Source organism: Aotus nancymaae, unplaced genomic scaffold (genome assembly GCF_030222135.1).
Source record: "Aotus nancymaae isolate 86718 unplaced genomic scaffold, 86718_ANA_hifiasm-v0.15.2.pri h1tg000002l, whole genome shotgun sequence".
Lineage (NCBI taxonomy): Eukaryota > Metazoa > Chordata > Mammalia > Primates > Aotidae > Aotus > Aotus nancymaae.
In genome coordinates this window covers 26,114,195-26,133,712 of record NW_026988413.1, presented here as the reverse complement: position 1 = coordinate 26,133,712, position 19,518 = coordinate 26,114,195, and the positions used below count along the sequence as shown (strand labels likewise).

General features: G+C 42.8%; 1 long non-coding RNA gene across 2 annotated transcripts in view; it reads right to left on the bottom strand.

The window, feature by feature from the left end:
• LOC105732014 (uncharacterized) overlaps positions 1 to 19,518 on the bottom strand; it is a 239,360-nt gene that overhangs the window by 114,308 nt on the left and 105,534 nt on the right. For both annotated transcript variants that reach the window (XR_010341610.1, XR_010341611.1), the window contains exon 3: positions 3,513 to 3,569. This is a non-coding gene — a long non-coding RNA (uncharacterized LOC105732014). The remainder of the gene's footprint in view (positions 1 to 3,512; positions 3,570 to 19,518) is intronic.

Here is a 19,518-nt window from a genome sequence, read left to right as displayed (position 1 = left end):
AGAATCAAACGAGCAACTTTGGCTTGGCTTCAATAACAAAACATTTAGAAATTTCCTCGGCTACTCCAATGAGATCTTTCCAAAGCAGAAAACTGGGATACAATTATCTTGTTTATTGCATTTTAGCTTTAGAAATATCCCTCAAAGACAGGTGTTTAGTGTTGTTTAAAAGAATAATGTTGCATATTATAATCTTTAAAATTTGTCATATTTATGGAGAAATCTTAGATGTAAGTGTATAATTGCAATTCCTTTTTAAATAAGCTTGCTTCTGAAATCAGTGAGACTCTCACTAAGGATGGTACAGAATCACTGTGACACTCTAAGTAGAGTTTCAAAGTAAGGGAGCAACAGATTTTAGATTTCTTATTTTTCCAGCACTGGCTTTATAGCTAGCACCAACTGTACCTCTCATATAGCACACCTTAAGCTGTAAACCTACACCAGTTAAAAATTAAATTCTTCTGCCATTTGATACAACCATCACACTAATGGGTATATACCACTGCAAAATTAAATCATTATATAAAAAAGATACCTGCACACTCATATGTTTATTACAGCACAATTCACTATAGCAAAGTTATGGTACCAACCTAAGTGTCCATCAACTGATGACTGGATGAAGAAAATGTGGTAATATATACAATGGAATACTAGTCAGCCACAAAAAAGTGAAAAAATGTCTTCTACAGCAACATGGATGGACTAAGCAAAAAAATTCAGAAATGAAAAGGCAAATATGACATGTTCTCACTAATAAGTGGAGCTAAATATGTGTACACATGGACGTATAAGAGTGTGGAATACCAGTCACTGGAGACTTGGAAGGGTGAGAGAGTGGGAGGGGGTAAGGGATGAGAAATTACCTAATGGGTATAATGTACACTCTTCAGGTGATGGTTACATTAAAAGCTCAGGCTTTGCTGCTACACAATACATCCATGTAACAAAACTGCACTTGTACTTTTTAAATTTATACAAATAAAAATTTTTTGGTTATTTTTTATCTTGGAAAAGTGAATTACTTTTTTTTTTTTTTTTTGAGACAGAGTCTCGCACTGTCACCCAGGCTGGAGTGCAGTGGTGCAATCTCGGCTCACTGCAACCTCTGCCTCCTAGGTTCAAGCGATTCTCCTGCCTCAGCCTCCCAAGTAGCTAGGACTACAGGCGTGTGCCACCATGTCTGGCTAATTTTTGTATTTTTAGTAGAGATGAGGTTTCGCCATGTTAGCCAAGATGGTCTCAATCTCCTGATCTTGTGATCCGCCTACCTCAGCCTCCCAAAGTGCTGGGTTTACAGGCGTGAGCCACTGCGCCAGGCCCATTTCCAAAAGTTTTAAATGGATCCAAACCTTTATTTAACTGTTATTTTGCCCATCAAAAATATATGAAGGTGAAGACTCAGGTTTTACCACGAAATCCTTTTCCCCTACTAGATCTCAGCTCCTTAAACTGTGTTATAATGTATGACTACATTTCAATTAATTAGATGTTGAGCTGGAAATGCTAAAAATTCTTGAAAAGCTTAGGTAGACGACTTCAGCACATTCCAGTATACAAGCTCACCTGCACACCATGAAAGTTTAAGGTACTAAATAAAAAAAATGACAAGGTGATGAACTTCAGCATACAAAAACAATGCAACACTACATTTGGGCCAGCAGATGGCTCTCTCCAGCCCATGGCATGAACCAAGACGATAAATCAAGTGTAATTGTGTGGTCCATTGGACCATTTAAGGGCACAAATCATGAGATTACACCATCAGAATACTTATGTTTCTGTGAAACGGAATAGAGGGATCTAAAAATATATAAAAATCAACGAAAAATAAGCATTACTATTTTGAAAATTATACTTAATATGCAAGATCTAACAGCATAGAAGGATTGATCTTATTTAAAATGGTAAATAAAAGGATTCTTCACTAATGATTAGGAGGAGAAGAATTCCAAGTTCAGACAGAAAGAAAGTTGAGGAGGAAACGGTAGTTGAGAAAATAGAAACAGAGGCTTATTACAAAAGGAAGGAGAGAGCTCAGCACATAAAGAATAAAGTTCAGGCAGGTCTGAGGCATTTGTAGGGGTAAAAAAGGCTTGCACAGGTTAGGAAGAATATGGGGAGAAGGGCAAGAAACCACGTGCACCTACCATAGCAATGCAATACTGCAAGTCTGTCGAAGGACAACCAACGAGCAGGTTAAGAAATCCACTTTGCCGATTATGATGAACATTAAAAAGAGAAAAAAAGGAAAAAGAAAAACTGATAGAATATAAAAAAATTCTATCCCAGCTTGCATACAGTAAGGTCTCACTTCAGGAAACTACACACCCACATGTACAAATATGGGTGCTGGGCCCTAAGGTAACAGGTATTTCCCCCTGTGGGTTCTAATAAAAAGATCTGAAAGCTATGGAAATATTAAGTGTACCCCCAGTGCCCCACCTCTCTCTCAAGCTAATAATACCAGATACAAAACCTCCAAAACAGAAATGTAACTGTCAAAGGTGAGATCCCAAAATCCCCGAACAGGGCAAAACATACAACATTATATTTAAAATAAACTATGTAAATTATGAAGCGGAAGTCAGGGCCGAGGAAGATGCAATATGAATGCCATTAGAGAAAAGTCTAACTACCAGATGCGACTCTCAGTCCCATCTCTGGCATCTTTTCCCACCCTTAATAAAGGGATGCTGAGGTGCTGAAGGGGAGCTGGCAGGAGAGACAGCAAGGCTGGGGACGAGGCGGATGGCAGGACCTACAGCATCTCGCTGGGCAGGAATCGGTGAAGAGCCAGAGATGGGAGTGGAGTGAGGAGAACGGTAGTACATTCAACGTCAAATCCCATCACCAAGTAGAGGACTGGACATGTAAGATGCCCTTTTATTAATGTTTGCTGAAGGTGTCAGCAGATCTCAGTAATGCCAGCAGTTTTATTACAGGAAGTTAGTGACTAAGCAGGAATGACAGTTTGGAACTTCTTATTCCAAGGTTGTCACCTGCCATCATCAGAAAATGGGAGTACTACTGCTTTTCACTCCATCCTCACAATCTTTGTGACCGTCAGCCATTTCAGTGCCACCTGTAAGCTACACTATGCTCCCCTGGAACCAGCTCTTCAAGAATTTCAAAGAACTTTGTTTGGTTTCCAACTGGAAACCAATCTGACACTTAGAAGGTCAAAGACAAAAATGAATGGGTGCTGGAGGACATAGGGTGCTCAAAGATGAAGAAGTTTCAAGGTAAATTTCTCAGCGCCATGATGACAGGCTATACAGAGGCCACATCAGAACTTGCCAATGATGTTCACACTTGCTTTGGGAAGACGGTTTGCTTTTGTTTGGTATTTTTGGTTTGTATAATTGGTTTATTTGGGGCTTATGTACATTTAAAAGAACCTAATAGCAGCACATACCTACATCCTATTTACTATGTGCCATGTACTATTCTAGGCCCTTACAAATTTTAACTTAATAAATGTATATACAACTACTAATCTCAGTTACCTGTTCAGTGGTTTATTCTGTTCCACTAAAAGTATCTCTGTTTCTTCCACGTTCCTCCTGCAAAATATAAAGAGAATACCGTTAGTGACTGGCACAAATGCTCACAAAATGTTCTACATTATTATTTGCTATTTTCCAAACTTGGAGTGCCAAAAGGGCTTCATTAAACTTTACTCAATTATTTCAGCTGCCTAATTTTACTGAGTTCCTAAATAGAATCTTAAGAAGACATCATTACTACCTACACAGATAATAAGAGATTTGAAAAACAACTTATGACTTCAAAAGAAATTAAGGTGACACAATCAAAAGTTAGATACACAGGGAAACAAATTAGAATAAGACTCTCCTGGATTTTGAATCCTTCTACATTCGATATGCCTTTTCAAACCACACTCCCTCTGAAGTTCTTTTCAGGTGGGCAGTACCTTTCCTTGCTAGGTGAAATAACTGCTGTTTTAAAGATAGAAAAAATTGACTGATTTGGTTTTAAAGATTTACTTAAAATTAAAAAAAAAAAATTATAAAGGGAAGGCTTTTTCAAAAAAGAGGTTATTCCCCAGAAAAGGTAATTGTTCAGAATCGCTGGCAGGTGACATTTACCATTGGGAACTTATGAGTGTCTCGGTTCTGTCCCTGAAATCTCTGGCTCCCAAAGTCTCTCTCACTAAGGTTCCAGAGATGATCACGTTGATCAATACCGCTTCATGCTAACAAAGCTCACAAGAGACTGATAAAGCCAAAATGCCCAAGTATTCACTTATAATGAAAAATGCAATTGTCGGATATGCTGGACACTTGCTCCATCCAGTTTGGAAGCCCATAAATCCTAGGCATAAGCACCTCATAGGCAGGCAAAGATTAGGCCACATCAGCAGCAGATTGCTCAGTGAGCATATCGGAGCAGTCACCACCAGGATGCCAACGGACTGCGTTCTCTACCACCACCATCCTAGTCCAAGCTGCCATGGTTCTTTCTCCTGGACAAACACAAAACACTTCTTGCTGTTTTCCACTTCCGTACTTTCTCCCTTCCAATTCATGATCCACAATGTGTCCAGAGTAAACCCTTCATCTGTCTGTTTGTTTTGGAGACAGGGTTTCACTTCGACACTCAGGCTGGAGTGCAGTACTAGAGTCACAGCTCACTGCAGCCTCAAACTCCCGGGCTCAAGCGATCCTCCCACCTCAGCCTCCCAAGTTGCAGAGATAATATACGTATGTGCACTACCATGCCCACTCATTTTTTATTTTTTGAGGAGACAAGGTCTTGCTATGTTGCCAAGGCTGGCCTGGAACTCCTGGCCTCAAGCGATCCTCCCACCTCAGACTCCCGAGTTGCTGGGCTACAGGTATGACTATGCCTGGCACAAAATAAACCTTTTAAAATAGAAAACAGATCGTGGCTGAGCCCTACCTATACTCTTTAGTGCTCTGCGTTGGTCTATGATAAACACAGGATGGGGACTCTTGGCCCTGCCCCACCTCCTTCATGCACCGCTCTCCCTCATCGTCCTCTCACTTCAGCCACACTGGTCTCCTTTCACTCCTATGAATGCACGAGATCACTCAACACCGCAGAGATTTCCCACACCTTATTTTCCCTGCTTGGAAATTAATGCACGTATTCTGCCCTCCCTCCCCCGACGTACATGCCTATCCAGGAACCTGCTCACCCTCACTCCAGTTACATGATCCCACAACTAGGACAAATTCCCCTACGCTAAGCCCCAGGACACCTTGACCTTCTCCACCAGAGCACTTGGACAGTTTGTAGCTACATGTAACTATGCATTACACGATTATTTAATTTAGGTCTCCATGAGGGTGGACACGGAGCTCATTTTATTAGCGTGTTCCCCGGTACTGACTACTCAACAGATACATTCTTGAATGAATGGTGGCTTCGGGCTAACAGAATCTGTTGCATCCATTGCCAGAAACGGATAATCCTGCCAGACAGACACAGGGCTCTGCTGCGGAGGCTCCACCCCACAGTGCGCGCCCCCACCCCTGGGTCACCAGTAATTAGACGGGCATCATCTACATTTACATCTATAAATTTTTGTTTCCTATACTCCCATGGCCAAAATAAATCTTCAGATACTAAACAAGAAAGAGCACAAAGTTCAAGTCACATTTGGGTAGCAACCCAGCAGAGAGGACTCACGGCAGTGGGTTATTAAGAAACATCATAAACAAAAAGGAAAACAAATTTCAGCCCAAGGAAGTCCTCGATGCAACAACCTTGGTGAGTGGATACACAGACACACAGAGACCAAAGCAGTGGCTCTCAGAGGAGGGTGCGTGAGAGCCCAAGTTTGCTGCGGGATGCCACCACAGCCAGGGGCCAATGGCAAGGCAGTGTGAAGATCCCAGAAGGAGGCCCCACTCCCTGCCCCTCCTCCGACCGCCAGGGACTGCGCCGCACACTTGGCACCCCTGAGACCTGGTGTGCACTGAGTGTGCAGTGCGCTCCCATTTGCCTAACAAATCAACACTTAATGGGCATTTCCTAACTCACCACATAGTGTTTTAAATGTCTCACAGCTGTGGTTAATTTTTACAAGATCTTCTAACATTTCAGTCTTCTTAGCAATAGGGATGAGAACAAAACCGGAGGGAAGAAACCCCTTAATACACTTGGCTCTAAATTCATATCTAGTTATGGGGTTAGGGAGGGTCAATTTCATTCATCCATTCAAAACAGTGTGCACTGCAAACAGTGTGCACCTCATTCTAGGTGGTGTGGTTGTGCACCGAACAAGACAAAAGGACTTTTTCAAGGAGATAACGTTCTGGAAGGAGACTGACAATAAATGCTAAAGTAAAAGATAAAACCCATCAGATGACAACACGTGGTATGAAGAAAAGTAAAGCGAGAGAGGGTGACAGAGAACATGTGTTTGTTGGGGGTGGGCACTGGGAGTCAACATTTAAACATGGTGTCCAAGGAAAGCCTCTCTGAGAAATTGTCATATGAGCAAAGATCTGAAGAATGTGGAGAAGACAGCCGTGCAGAGATCTCAGGAAGAGTAGTTCCAGACAGGATCAGCCAGTGCGAAGGCCCTGAGGCTGAAGCATGTGGCCTGTCTTGGGGCACAGGAGGGAACAGCAATAGGAGGTGAGATCAGAGAGGTGAGCGAGGGGTTTCACAGGACAGCACTAAAGACTGGTGGCTTTTATTCTGAGCACCACAGAATGCACCTGAGGTGATGCCTGCAACACCCTGCCCCGTGGAATGCTATAGAGGGGCCGGGACATCATCTGGCTATGTTGAGAATAAACTGAGAAGGTGGCAGGTAGGCAGCTAGGCTGGTTACTGGGCTACCGGACAATGCAGAGACGAGAGGACAATGGTGTGGACCAGGAGCAGCAGCACAGCTGCTTCCACAGAGCTGTTGGCGTCTTCACAGAACGTGAAGCAAAGGCCCTGGAGCTAACTTTCGCTTCCCGAAGGGCTGATTTTAGTGCTCTTAATGCTTTTCTCACTAACCATGCTTTTTTTTTTAATTAGTACTTTTATAAAATAAAATTTGGTGGGTTTTAATCTGCTACAGAAGTAATAGATGATCAGGCTGGGAGTGCTGGCTCATGCCTGTAATCCCAAGACTTTGGGAGGCTGAGGCAGGTGGATCACCTGAGGTCAGGAGTTCGAGACCAGCCTGGCCAACATGGTGAAACCCTGTCTCTATTAAAAATGCAAATATTAGCTGGACATGGTGGTGTGTCCCTGTAATCCCAGCTACTCGGGAGGCTGAGGTGGGAGAACTGCTTGAACTCAGGAGGCGGAGGCTGCAGTGAGCCGAGATTGTGCCACTGCACTCCAGCCTGGGCAATAGAGCAAGAATGTGTGTCAAAAAAAAAAAAAAAAAAAGGAGAAATAATAGATTATCACTAAAGAGAGTGCAAAAGGTCAAACAAATCAAAGCTTTGCATCACATTATAAAAGAACTAAAAATACAAATACGTCTTATACTGATCACCACCATATAGTACTGTGAAATAAGATATTTCTTCCCTGGGCAAGGAGAAAGATCATTCTATACACCTGGCCATGGTAGTTAATGACTCTATGTAATAAACGGTTTTCCACTTGAAGATCTATTGATATACAGCAGGACAAACACCAAACAGAAGTACTGTATTCTTAAAACCAAGCTTAGGTCAGTATGGGCTACCTGAAATCTCTCAGCTGTGCCAGTTTGAGATTAATGAAGAAATGTTTGGTCCATCACTCATAAAACCACACTTTTCTGCATAAAGACTTTCTCTCAGAGAAACTCATAATGATGACATAATGTGAAGTAAAATTCTTTAAAAACGAAATGAAGTACCCTTTTTAGTCTCTGCGTTGTTGATTAATACCGGGGTTTAAAAACAAAAAAGATAAGGGAAGCTCAGTGCACAGAACTGTTGTCATGGAAACCATCCTACTCCAGGGCAGGGGAGCAGCTCTTCACTTGCTGTCATCAAGCCACCAAGCGTCTCATCTGTGTGGGAGACAAAGCCACGTCCTCCCCAGTCCAAACACTGCTGTATAGTCAAACATGATCACTTGGCCTGGTGGTCTGTAGCTGCAAACAAAATTAAACTGTGATTCTCAACACTTGACTCCTATGACTGATATGCCGTATTTGTTTACCTTCTCTTAAACAGAGCTACCAATAGATCAGTCACTCATGGTGACTCGGGGAGTGTCAATGGTCCACTAGAGCAGAGCTTTTCACACTCCAAGGTGCACATGAGCTGCCTGCAAGTCCTGTTAAAAAGCAGATTCTTATACAGATAACTCATGAAAACATCGCCTGGGCGGTAACATACGTCTCTCAACTCCTCTGAGCTATTTTAGTTCATCCTAATTCATTTTTTGTAACATTTTTCAGACATGTATTTCTTTCTTAGTTTGCTTCTAAAGTATAAAAGATAATAGTGGTGAGATTTAAAAAACAAAAAATACTGTTTCTCTATGACAGGGATCCCCAGCAGAGGATAACCAGAGAGCCGCAGTGAGTCCTGACTGTGCCACTGCACTCCAGCCTGGGCGACAGAGTGAGACTCAAAACAAAACAAAACAAAATAAAAGGCTCCCAGCATATTTGTGAGCACGACCTACTTTTTGTTTCTCTGAAATCCTAAGATGACCAAAAGAAGATGGTGTGCTGGAGAGAGGCTGAATGTAAGTCAGTAAGCAAAGGAGAGGCTGGTCTAACACCCATGATTGTTCTTATCCCTGGAGAATCCAGTAAAACCACAGAGAGAGGAACCTGGCAGAAAGGAAGCCAACAGAGAAGAGCCTACAGTGACAACTGCTTTGGAGATCTATAAGATAAATCAAGGAGATCATAATCAATTGTTTACAGACTCTGAAAGGACCAACAGGAATTACCATCGAGTTATGTAAAGAAAAAACTATTACTCAACATCTATTAAGGAGGATAACAAAGGTATGCACAGCTTGGGGCAAGATTTAAAGAAGCATACCACCACCTACCCACACAGGCACGTGGCAGAGAGCAGGCCAACTCATTCTGTGTGGCTCCTGTGGCTTGAACCCAAAGGTAAAATAGAAAAGGAGATGAATTTTGGCACAATATAAGAAACTACCTTCTTTTGTTATTACTGTTTTTCTTTTTGAGATGGAGTCTTGCCCTGTCTCCCAGGATGGAGTGCAGTGGCGCGATCTCAGCTCACTGCAACCTCCACCTCCTGGGTTCAAGCAATTTTCCTGCCTCAGCCTCGCAAGTAGCTGGTATTACAGGCGCACGCCACCAAGCCTGGCTAATTTTTGTATTTTTAGTGGAGATGTGTTTCACCATGTTGACCAGGCTGGTTTTGAACTCCTAATCTGAGGTGATCCACCCACCTTGGCCTCCCCAAGTGCTGGGATTACAGGCATGAGCCGCTGCACCACGCCTCATCTGACAGGTTTTACAGTGGCAGTAAGAAGTGGCCTGTATTGCATGATACAGACATACTTTCTAATAAAATACACTTCTCAGACAGAGAACTTTTCTTTTTGTGAAGTAAGGAGTTCTCATCGTTTCTGAGATAGCCTCCGCCTGCCACGATGTTTCTCTCCAGTACTATACACTGCGAACATGCCAGGCTGCCTGCCTCTGCCCAGACAGCTTCACAACTGCGAGCATCACAGGGGCTGTGCCTAGCATGCTTTTTGTTTCTGGGCCATCCCCGCAAACTTGAAAGCCTAACTAACCGCTGCGAATCTCATGCTCTCTCTCCTCCTAGCAGAGTGGACAGCCTGCTTCTCACCCAGGGAGCCTCAGCGTACCTCTTCCCTAAACCATTCTCCCTCTGCCGTAAATATCTAGACTGTTGGGTCTCTGAGGGCAGGGTCACATGCCATTTCCCCATGTATCCTCAGTGCTGACCATAGTGCCCTGGAAATAGCACACATGTATGGTGGGAGGAAGGAAGAGGAGGGGAAGGAGGCAAAGAGGGAGATGACAATGGCTAAATTATCATCTGCTATGCATACTGTAGGAGAACTCTGATACTGAGAGGAACGTTAATTTGAATGAACTTATTCTACACAGAAAGACATGAATTACTGTGGCCTTCATTAAGTTATCATTTTACGTATGTTTACAATCCATTTATTGTTATTTAGCTGTTTAGAAATAGTCCCAAATATTTTGCTTCTACTCATACACATGTCAAAGTATTTAGCAGTATAAATAAAGTCTAAGTTTGTATGTAAGAAACAAACCATCTTTCGTAGTTACTGAGACGCCTGCAGAAAATGTGTCCACGGCATTTCACTGCAGTTTGGAATAAGTCCTCTGTATCATGAAAGCAGCACAGGGGCCTTTACTGGCAAAACTGCCCAGCGATGCTTTGTAAACCTTTATGTTAGAATGCTGAATACCAGAAAGTGAAGTGAGTCTTCAAACTTTCCCTAATTCAGGCAAGCCTTTACCTTAATTACTAATTAGTACCAATAAGGGAAGTTTTATTTTATTTATTTATTTAAGACAGAGTTCACTCTTGTTGCCCAGGCTGGAGTGTAGTGGCGCGATCTCTGCTCACCGCAACCTCTGCCTCCCGGGTTCAAGCGATTCTCCTGCCTCAGCCTCCCAAGTACCTGGGATTACAGGTATGTGTCATCATGCCTGGCTCATTTTGTATTTTTAGTAAAGACAGGGTTTCTCCACGTTGGTCAGGCTGGTCTCAAACTCCGAACCTCAGGTGATCCACCCTCCTCGGCCTCCCAAAGTGCTGGGATTACAGGCGTGAGCCACCACACCCAGCTGGGAAGTTTTATTTTACTATTTATTTGTTTTCTTAAGACGCTAACACCTAAGGCAACAACCTATTTCAAGACATGATGTGTATGGGGCTCTGCGGCTGCTTCCATCAGGGCCATCTGACTGGGGCTTCTCAGAGGTGTGGCATGCAGGTGAATACATCTGGGACCTACAGAGCCTTTGCTAACAACGCTCATTAGTATTCGGAAGGATCACCCTCAGGCACACCTTTCCCTCGGACACCTGCATGTCCCAGCCGTCCTTGCTGTCTCCCCATTCTTCCCCGCGTGTGGCCTATCAGCACACTCCAACCTTACCTTCCCGGCAGCCTGGTTCCTTTAGTCCCACTTTCTATCCTGGGTTACTGCCCTGAGGGGCAACAGAATGGTTTCTGGACTCTTTGGACACCAAGACTAACCAAGGCTGCCATGGGGTGAGGCCTAAAGAAGGAGCCTGGAGCCTCCATGCCCTGGGTAGCAGGGTCATGTGCAGGCAAACTGTCAGCACCGTTTCACTGTGTTACTACAGAGAGAAACACAATGGACCTTCTCTATCATGAGAACGCCATAGTCTAGGAGGAGTGAATGAAGGTCTTTATTTCATGAGACTTAAAAAAAACTAGCTTCAAGATACAGTTTTAGAAACATTAGCAGATGTCTTCTGGTCTAACATCAATTCATAAAGCAGATCTTAAAACTGATTTTAGCAGATCTTTTCTATAAAATGCTCTATTTATAAAATAGAAAAAAGGCAGGATGGTGCAGCAAATTAGCCAAATGCAGATTGTATCATATTGATTTCATCTGTCACAATTTTTTTTTTTTTTTTTTTTTTTTGAGATGAAGTCTTGCTCTGTTGCCCAGGCTGGAGTGCAGTGGTGTGATCTCGGCTCACTGCAACCTCTACCTCCTGAGTTCAAATGATTCTCTTGCCTCAGCCTCTGGAATAGCTGGGACTACAGGCACATGCCACTACACTTGGCTAATTTTTTTCTTTTTTTTGTATTTTGTAACAGAGAGGGGGTTTTACCATGTTGGCCAGGCTAGTCTCAAACTCCTGGGCTCAGACAACCGTCCTGCCTCGGCCTCCCAAAGTGCTAGGATTATAGGCATGAGCCATCACATGTGGCCCTGCCCATTTTCTTTTTTCTTTCTTTCTTTTTTTTTTTTTGAGGTGGAGGCTCGCTCTGTTGCCCAGGCTGGAATGCAGGGGTACAATTTTGACTCACTGCAACCTCCGCCTCCCGGGTTAAAGCGATTCTCCCACCTCAGTCTCCTGAGTAGCTGGGATTACAGGTGCACACCACCACATTCTGCTAATTTATTTTTATTTTTTTTATTTCTAGCAGGGACACGGTTTTGCCATATTGGCCAGGCTGATTTTGAACTCCTGACCTCAAGTGAGCCACCCGGCCTTCCAAAGTGCTGGGATTATAGTCGTGAGCCACCACCCCCAGCCTCATCTGACAGATTTTAAAGTGGCAGTAAGAAGTGGTCTGTGTTCCATGATACAGAATATGAATCTACTCCCAACAGAAAAATACTCATGTGTCACCCAAACAGGATGGCTGCAGCAGGAACAAAAGCAAACACGCTGAGAACTAAGATGTCTGGTGGTTACTCTTGATTTGTGGCTGTTTGTACATAGGGTCTAATTTTCAAAACAAAATCTTCTTTGCTTGTTTTGCCAAGTTCTTTCTTATATTTGAGCAAATTACAGGGGAAATAAGATGGTAAAATTCAAACTAAATTCTTGCTGCCTCCAAGATTCCTCAGCCATGAAGGAGAAGGGTGCTATTTCTTAGAAAGATTCATCCGGATTCTGACTATAGGGCAAAGGCCGCCACATCATAGTCCCCCACCTTGAAGCCTGGTTAACTTATTAGAAAGAATTCAGACCTGTAATCCCAGCATTTTGGGAGGCCAAGGCAGGAGGATCACTTGAGCCTAGGAGTTTGAGACCAGCCTGCAACATAGCAAGACCCCCGTCTCTACAAAAAATAAAAAATTAGCCAGGTGTGATGACACATGCCTATAGTCCTAACCACCTGGAAGGGTGAGGCAGGAGGATGGCTGGAGCACAGGAGGTGAAAGCTGCAGTAAGCCAAGATCGTACCCCTGCCCTCCAGACTGGGCAACAGAGCGAGACCTTGTCTCCAAAAAACAACAACAAAAGATTTACCCAACAACCACTATCCCAACAATAAGCCTAGAGTCTGTAATCTGGGAAGAAGATAAAGGAAAAAGAGAAACACTTGAGCGCTCACTCAGTCCCTGAAGTTTCACGTTTGCCTTTAGAGTGGCCCCTGGGGAAACTGTAACTGATGGTAATGAGACAGGGCTCAGAGTTCCTAAATTAAACTTTCTAAGCTCAGCTCTGCCCTGGGGGCTTGCCGCCCTGCAGAGCGTTCTTCCAATCCTACTCCATACCACTTTCACCTTCCACAGGAGAGGCCCCAGGTCACCTGTTCTACAGAGAAAAGAAACGCACACCTGCCCCAAGGAGAGGACTTAACTAGGACAACGGATTCGATGTTTACAGGCTAACAAGAAAAAGGCTAAACAAGCCAGGAACCAATAATTAAGTGTCAAACAGACCCGCAAGGCCCAATGTGGCCTGCTTCACAGGAAGTGGAACACATGCCCCTCTTTGAAGCGCCAGGTTGAAACGCTCCCACAAATCCCCTCAGGATGCAAACAGGAGATGCCCTGGCAGCCACTCCCAGCTTCCAGAACTGGGAGGGGCTAAAGCCCTGGCCCAGTGGGAAGGCAAGAGGCCCCTATTCCTGCCTACAAGAATCAATAGAAATTCAGGGACTTCCAGAGAGCCTTGCAAAGACCTCGAAACGCAGGAACCACGTAGGGAGCCCTACTGTTCATCACCATGCCTTGTAATTTGCCCTCCAGGCTTGGCAGAAATTTACACAAGTGCACTACACCAAGGGGCAAATAAGGAGCCAAACTGTGGAAGATAAACGGGAGCAGTGGCAGTTCTTGAAGTCAGAGAAAAGAGAGAAAAAGCATTTTTAAAAATGAAAATATTTGTTTGTCAAGAATTGAGAATGCAAAGAAATGCCCAAAAAGCAGTGGCGAGCTGCAGGAGAAGGGTGACAACACAGTCTCCAGCGAGAACAGAGAGTTCGCACAGCCTGGGCGTGTGCCTGCTTCCATTCCCGCCCACCCACAGTTTCTGGGGCAAACAAATTCTTGGCTGAGCAGGTATGCGTGGGAGGCCCGATTTATTTTCCAACCATTAGAGCTTTGCCCAGAACTACTTAATCAGGATTTTTCAAGGTCATACATTCAAATATGGTGTTACGGCCTTACAAAACAAATAACTCCGGGGTCTATGGGGCAGGAGGACGGGGGGTAACAGGAAGGGGAAGAAGAAATTAACCACTCTCATTTGATCTACCTTCCCCTCCATTCTTACCTTGGATCTACTATATATTCTCAGGAAACTGACACACTGGACAAATGCATAGTTAAAAGAAATAATAGCTAATTATAATGCTCACTCTAAAGCAGGCACAATTCTAAATGCTCTGTACATATTGTAGGTATTATTTTTATATATTGATTGTATATATTGACTTATTTGACCCTCACAGCAATCCTTTGAGGGGGATACTAGTATCACTGTCCTGCCTATTTTACAGATGCACAGAGAGGTTAAGTGACTCACCCAAGGACCAACAGCGGAGGGCGCACCCAGTAGTTTGTGCATTCGCACTCTGCTATACTCCCTTCTCTGTGCTCAGCTGTCCCGTCCGTCAAAAAGACAAAACTGTAACAAGAGCTTGTTTCACTCATGGCATATCTAAGTAATTTTCCCAGTGCGGTAGAGTTTTCTTTAAGCTACTTTCTTGAAAGGAATACTAACAGAGCCAGTCCCAACCTCAAAGTACAGATGAGACAGTACCAATCCCACTGCTTAAAAAGCCGTATAATTTTAGGAGGGCTGGAAAAGTCCCAAGGCACAAACCACAACTCACTCTCACACAGAGCCTGATTAGAAGCAATTCTAGGCAAAGCTTTGATCCTGTTAAAATGTACAAGCTTCTGGGAGGCGTTGACTTTATGCTGTTATCGCTTTGTAGGAAAAGTTACATTGTTATCTTTTTAAATACAGTTTAATGATAAGAACTTCAGGTGGTTTCCAGGCATCTGATTCACCTGTCCAGTTCTGACTTGTTCCCTCCTGGGTACCTGGAACTCTCCAGGACCTGGCACGTAATTAAGTGCTCAATATTGCCAGCATGGGCAAATGAACAAATGAATGAATGGCTGTAATTCCTGCAGATGCTAGGTTTAGGGCAAACTCATGACGCATGTAGGTAGCAAAGGGGCAGCCAAGTTTGGCGAAATTATCACATGAAAAGTCTAAATGTGAACAAGTAAATCTCTGCCAGAGTAACAACTGAAAGAAACCTCAGGCATGTTGATGTAGAGAATGGTCTTTTTAAAGATTATATTTTACGATGCATTTGCAGTAAAGCTAACATACCTAATGAAGAAGGTAGTTTAAGAAGGTAGTGATGTCTATGTAATTTCTCTCTAAAATTACACTCTTCCAACAGGTAACATGCCCTAGGATATCACTGTTTCTCTCAACAGTCTCATATCCAAGTCCTTTGTGTATTCAAAGTCCTCCCCAATTGCCTTATTTTCCAGGAAATGTTCCCTGGCTTTCGGACCAGAAGAGGTCACTCCCCAGTTTGTACTCAAAGGTACTTTGTTCTTTCTTCTTGTACACAAATTCATTTTCTGAACTGTAGTTATTTTTCTCATCTGCATTACCAACTTGTCCCTAACTTCATCCCTGTCTTCCACAGGGAACCACACATTCTTCCTAATGTAAACCAAGCATCTAGTAAAAATCAGGCTGTTTTTTAAAAAGACTCCTATGGAAGTGCTCCAAGGATACCACAAACATCTGTTTCTGATGTTCAAATACGTTTTGGATATTTTTTAAGCTTTAATTTGAGAAAACAACCTGAAATGAATTTATACGCAAACTTTTCACGCACTGCAGATCTCGGCCCATGAATGTGACATGTGCCAATAAACCCAGCCAGGCCAGGCAACCTTGCAGCCCTCGCAGGAGACTGCTCTGCCCGCTCTGTGCTCGCTCACACACGTGAACTTCTCCTAGGTGTGACACTGGTGAGCGCAGCTGTAGCCCCAACTCGGTCCTGTGAGAAATACCTGCCTGCTACAGTCTGCTGTCCTAAAGTTGTTCAAGCAAGCACATGAATATGGAACCACACCCTAGCGTGGGCTTCCATTAAATGCCAGGCAAGGCTCAGGGCCATCTGTACGGCCTTGCTTTCATGGCACCGTAAAGTCCTTTGTGATAATATCCTACTTGAGAGAGAGTAAATATTTATTCTAAGAATTAGATGTTTCCTGTATGACTAGATTTATGATAAGGAATGTGAGCAACTGTTTCCTAAGTTCAGTTACAGGGTTACAGCTTTGAAACAAATACTCCCCACCTTCCCCTGGCTGAACTAACATGTATCCTAGGATCCTAAGGCAAGGTATTGAAACCAAACCAAACACTCTGTTATGATTTGCAAACAATTATCTATAAAAACAGACTTTTAAAATATCCTGCATTTAAAGCTAAGTACACAATTTTATTAAAGCTAGAAGATGAAGTGAATATAGCTATTATAAGTTAACAACACCTGACTTAAAATGTTTTGCCTTTTTAACAGCCTCACTGTTCTGACACTACAGTAAATAAACATCATAAATGTAAACTTCAAAACATTTGTACTAGTGAGATAGCACTTTATCTGTTTTATGTGGTAGAGTTTCATGTAAGATTTCAGTTAATGAAAGGATTCACTGCTTCCCAAAAGTTTGAAAACTTCTCTTATGTTCCTTAAACACCAGTTTACAGAATGGCTGCAATAGACCTGGAGAACTTTTTTTTTTTTTTGAGATGGAGTCTCACTCTGTCGCAAGGCTAGGCTGGAGTGCAGTGGCATGATCTCGGCTCACTGCAACCTCCACCTTCCAGGTTCAAGCGATTCTCCTGCCTCAGCTTCCCAAGTAGTTGGGACTACAAGTGCATGCCACCACATCCAGCTAATTTTTGTATTTTTAGTAGAGATGGGGTTTCACCCCTGTTGACCAGGATGGTCTCAATCTCTTGACCTCGTGATCCACCCGCATCGGCCTCCCAATGTGCTGGGATTACAGGTGTAAGCCACTGTGCCCAGCTGAAGATGTTTTAATATGTGTTCCTGGACCACTTCCTCAGTAATTTCCTTGTAATAGGTATAGAGGTAAGAATCTAAACTTAGATTTATTTAACTCTGTCTTAAAATTTCACTCACAATCAATAGCCAGAGCATCAGAGTGGCTTCCAGAATCTCTCACTTTAGTTAAAATTTGGACAAAGATGATTTCTCTTGCATTCGGCCTCTGTTCTGCATGATTTCTCAGAGTCAACATCAGGGTTTTTCAAGTATTTGCAGGCTCCTTCAGCACACACAAGAGTTTGAGGACCATTAATTTTTTTTATCTAATTTAAAGTTCTAGGATATGTGTGCAGGATGTGCAGGTTTATTACATAGGTGAACGTGTGCCATGGTGGTTTGCTGCACCTATCAACCCATCACCTAGGTATTAAGCCCCACATGGATTAGCTGTGTATCTTGATGCTCTCCCCTGCCCCCAGGGTATGTTATTCCCCTCCCTTGTGTCCCTGTGTTCTCACTGCAGAACCATTAATTTTTAACAGTAGTCATTGAATATCTCCTCCACATTGAGCTACACTTCCCAGGGGCCTCTGCAGTTCTGCGCTCTTTACAGTTTAAAAACCAGTTTCCTTGCTTAAAAACATAGAAGTAAAACAGCAGTTGAGTGGAATCACAGATTTTTCAAATGGAAGGATACTCTGAAATGTAACTACTCTATGCTGATTTTTTAAGATAAGGGAAATATATTTAAGAAACATACCCAAGATGAAACAGATTGTTGGCAAAGTGAGAACTCAGTAGCTGGGTTTCCATGGTTTACTAAATAAAGGGATCGAAGTTCAAATTCACATTCTTCCACTCACTAGCTGCAGGCTCCTGATCCAATCCTATGAGCCACAATTTCCTTGTAGGTATAAACAGGAATAATATTATATAGAATGTATTATAGAATAATATATAGAATATATTTTATTATATATTTTAATGAATATATTATATAATTCTATTTATGTATTATGTATTAAGTTATATATTATATATTATCTATCTATTCTATAATATATATTCTATATATTTATAACATATTAAGTTATATATTATATATGATATATATTACAATATGTAAGTATGTAGTTATTTATTATATATAATTCTATATTAATATATAGAATATATTGTTCTTGTTTAAACCTATAAGGATTGTTATGTAAATTAAACTGAAGACACTTAATTGTCTTCTAGAATAGTTCTTGACTCCAACTAGTAAGCATACAACAAAGGTTGGTTATAGTTATAGAGATATTTGCTGTGGTTTTAGAAAAAAAGAGGAGCATTCCCCAGGCATGAGGTAGACTAACCTGAGACCTTTGTGTTTTGAAGGCAGAGACTGAAGGAATTAGGTGCTGGAGCCCAGAGCTACGAGTGTGAAGGTTGTGGGCCTGTGGGAACAAAGCTGGAAGTGACTCAATCCCTGGGGTTGATTTCCCCAGAACTGGGAGGAGAAAGGGTTAGGGTCCTATGAAGAGAAAAGCCATGACCCACTCACACACCTGCAGGAGGCAGGATTGATTCCAGACAAAGATGTTTTCAGAGTGGAGACCTCAGTGAACCCAGGGTTGGGGGCACTCTGCAGAAACCCCCTACAAAGCACTAACAGAGGTTCCCTTCTGAGAGGGCGCCAGGGGACTGGGCCAGACACATGAACAGAGCAACCACAAATGGAGGAGGGTCAGGAGTCCCTCTTCCCCTCTGGCAGGGGGAGGGATCCCAACAATGACAGTGGGTTTCCCACACACTCTAAAAAGCGGGAACCCTCATCAGATTTGATTTGATTCAGAAAAATGATTTAAATCAGGTTTAGCCTAAGGTCACGCAGCCAGTAACAGCAGAGCAAGAATCCAAAACCAAACCTGTCTGACTCCAAAGCCCTCACTCCTGTTACCTATGCTGCCTCTGTGTGAGCAAACTTGTTCAAGCCTGAGTTCCACTAACAATAGATCACTGGCAGAGTCTTCTCAGGTGGAATTCGGTATGTAGTTTTTCAATTAAAAATATTTTCTAATTAAAAACGTTTGGTTTTTGGCAGGGCAGTTTGGATGGGCTAGACCAAGGGGCTGTATTTACAATGGCTTCCCTCTATTAAAGTTAGGAGAAAGGACTATACTGTGAAGATTCTGTATTATTTAAAAGGCAGTGGTAGATCAAATGTATAGTAGTCCACTGGGTTGAACTGAGCTCCTTCTCTAGGCCCAAGAGACCAAACCAAAATGGAGTCACTCATGCTGAAGTCCAGAGCCACCAAGTCGAAACTAAGTGGTTCAAAGAAATCAGGAGAGAGAGAGAATAGCCAAATCCCCAAGGTCAGTTTTAGCTGGCATGATAAGGAAGTCCCTTCTGCTTTAACCTTTGTAAGGAAAATAACTTTGAAATGACCAATCACTTTTTGTTCACTGTTTCTATTTTCTTCAGCCTTTTCTGCCTATAAAACCAACCTCCTCTGCTCCGCTCATCGCAATACCCACTG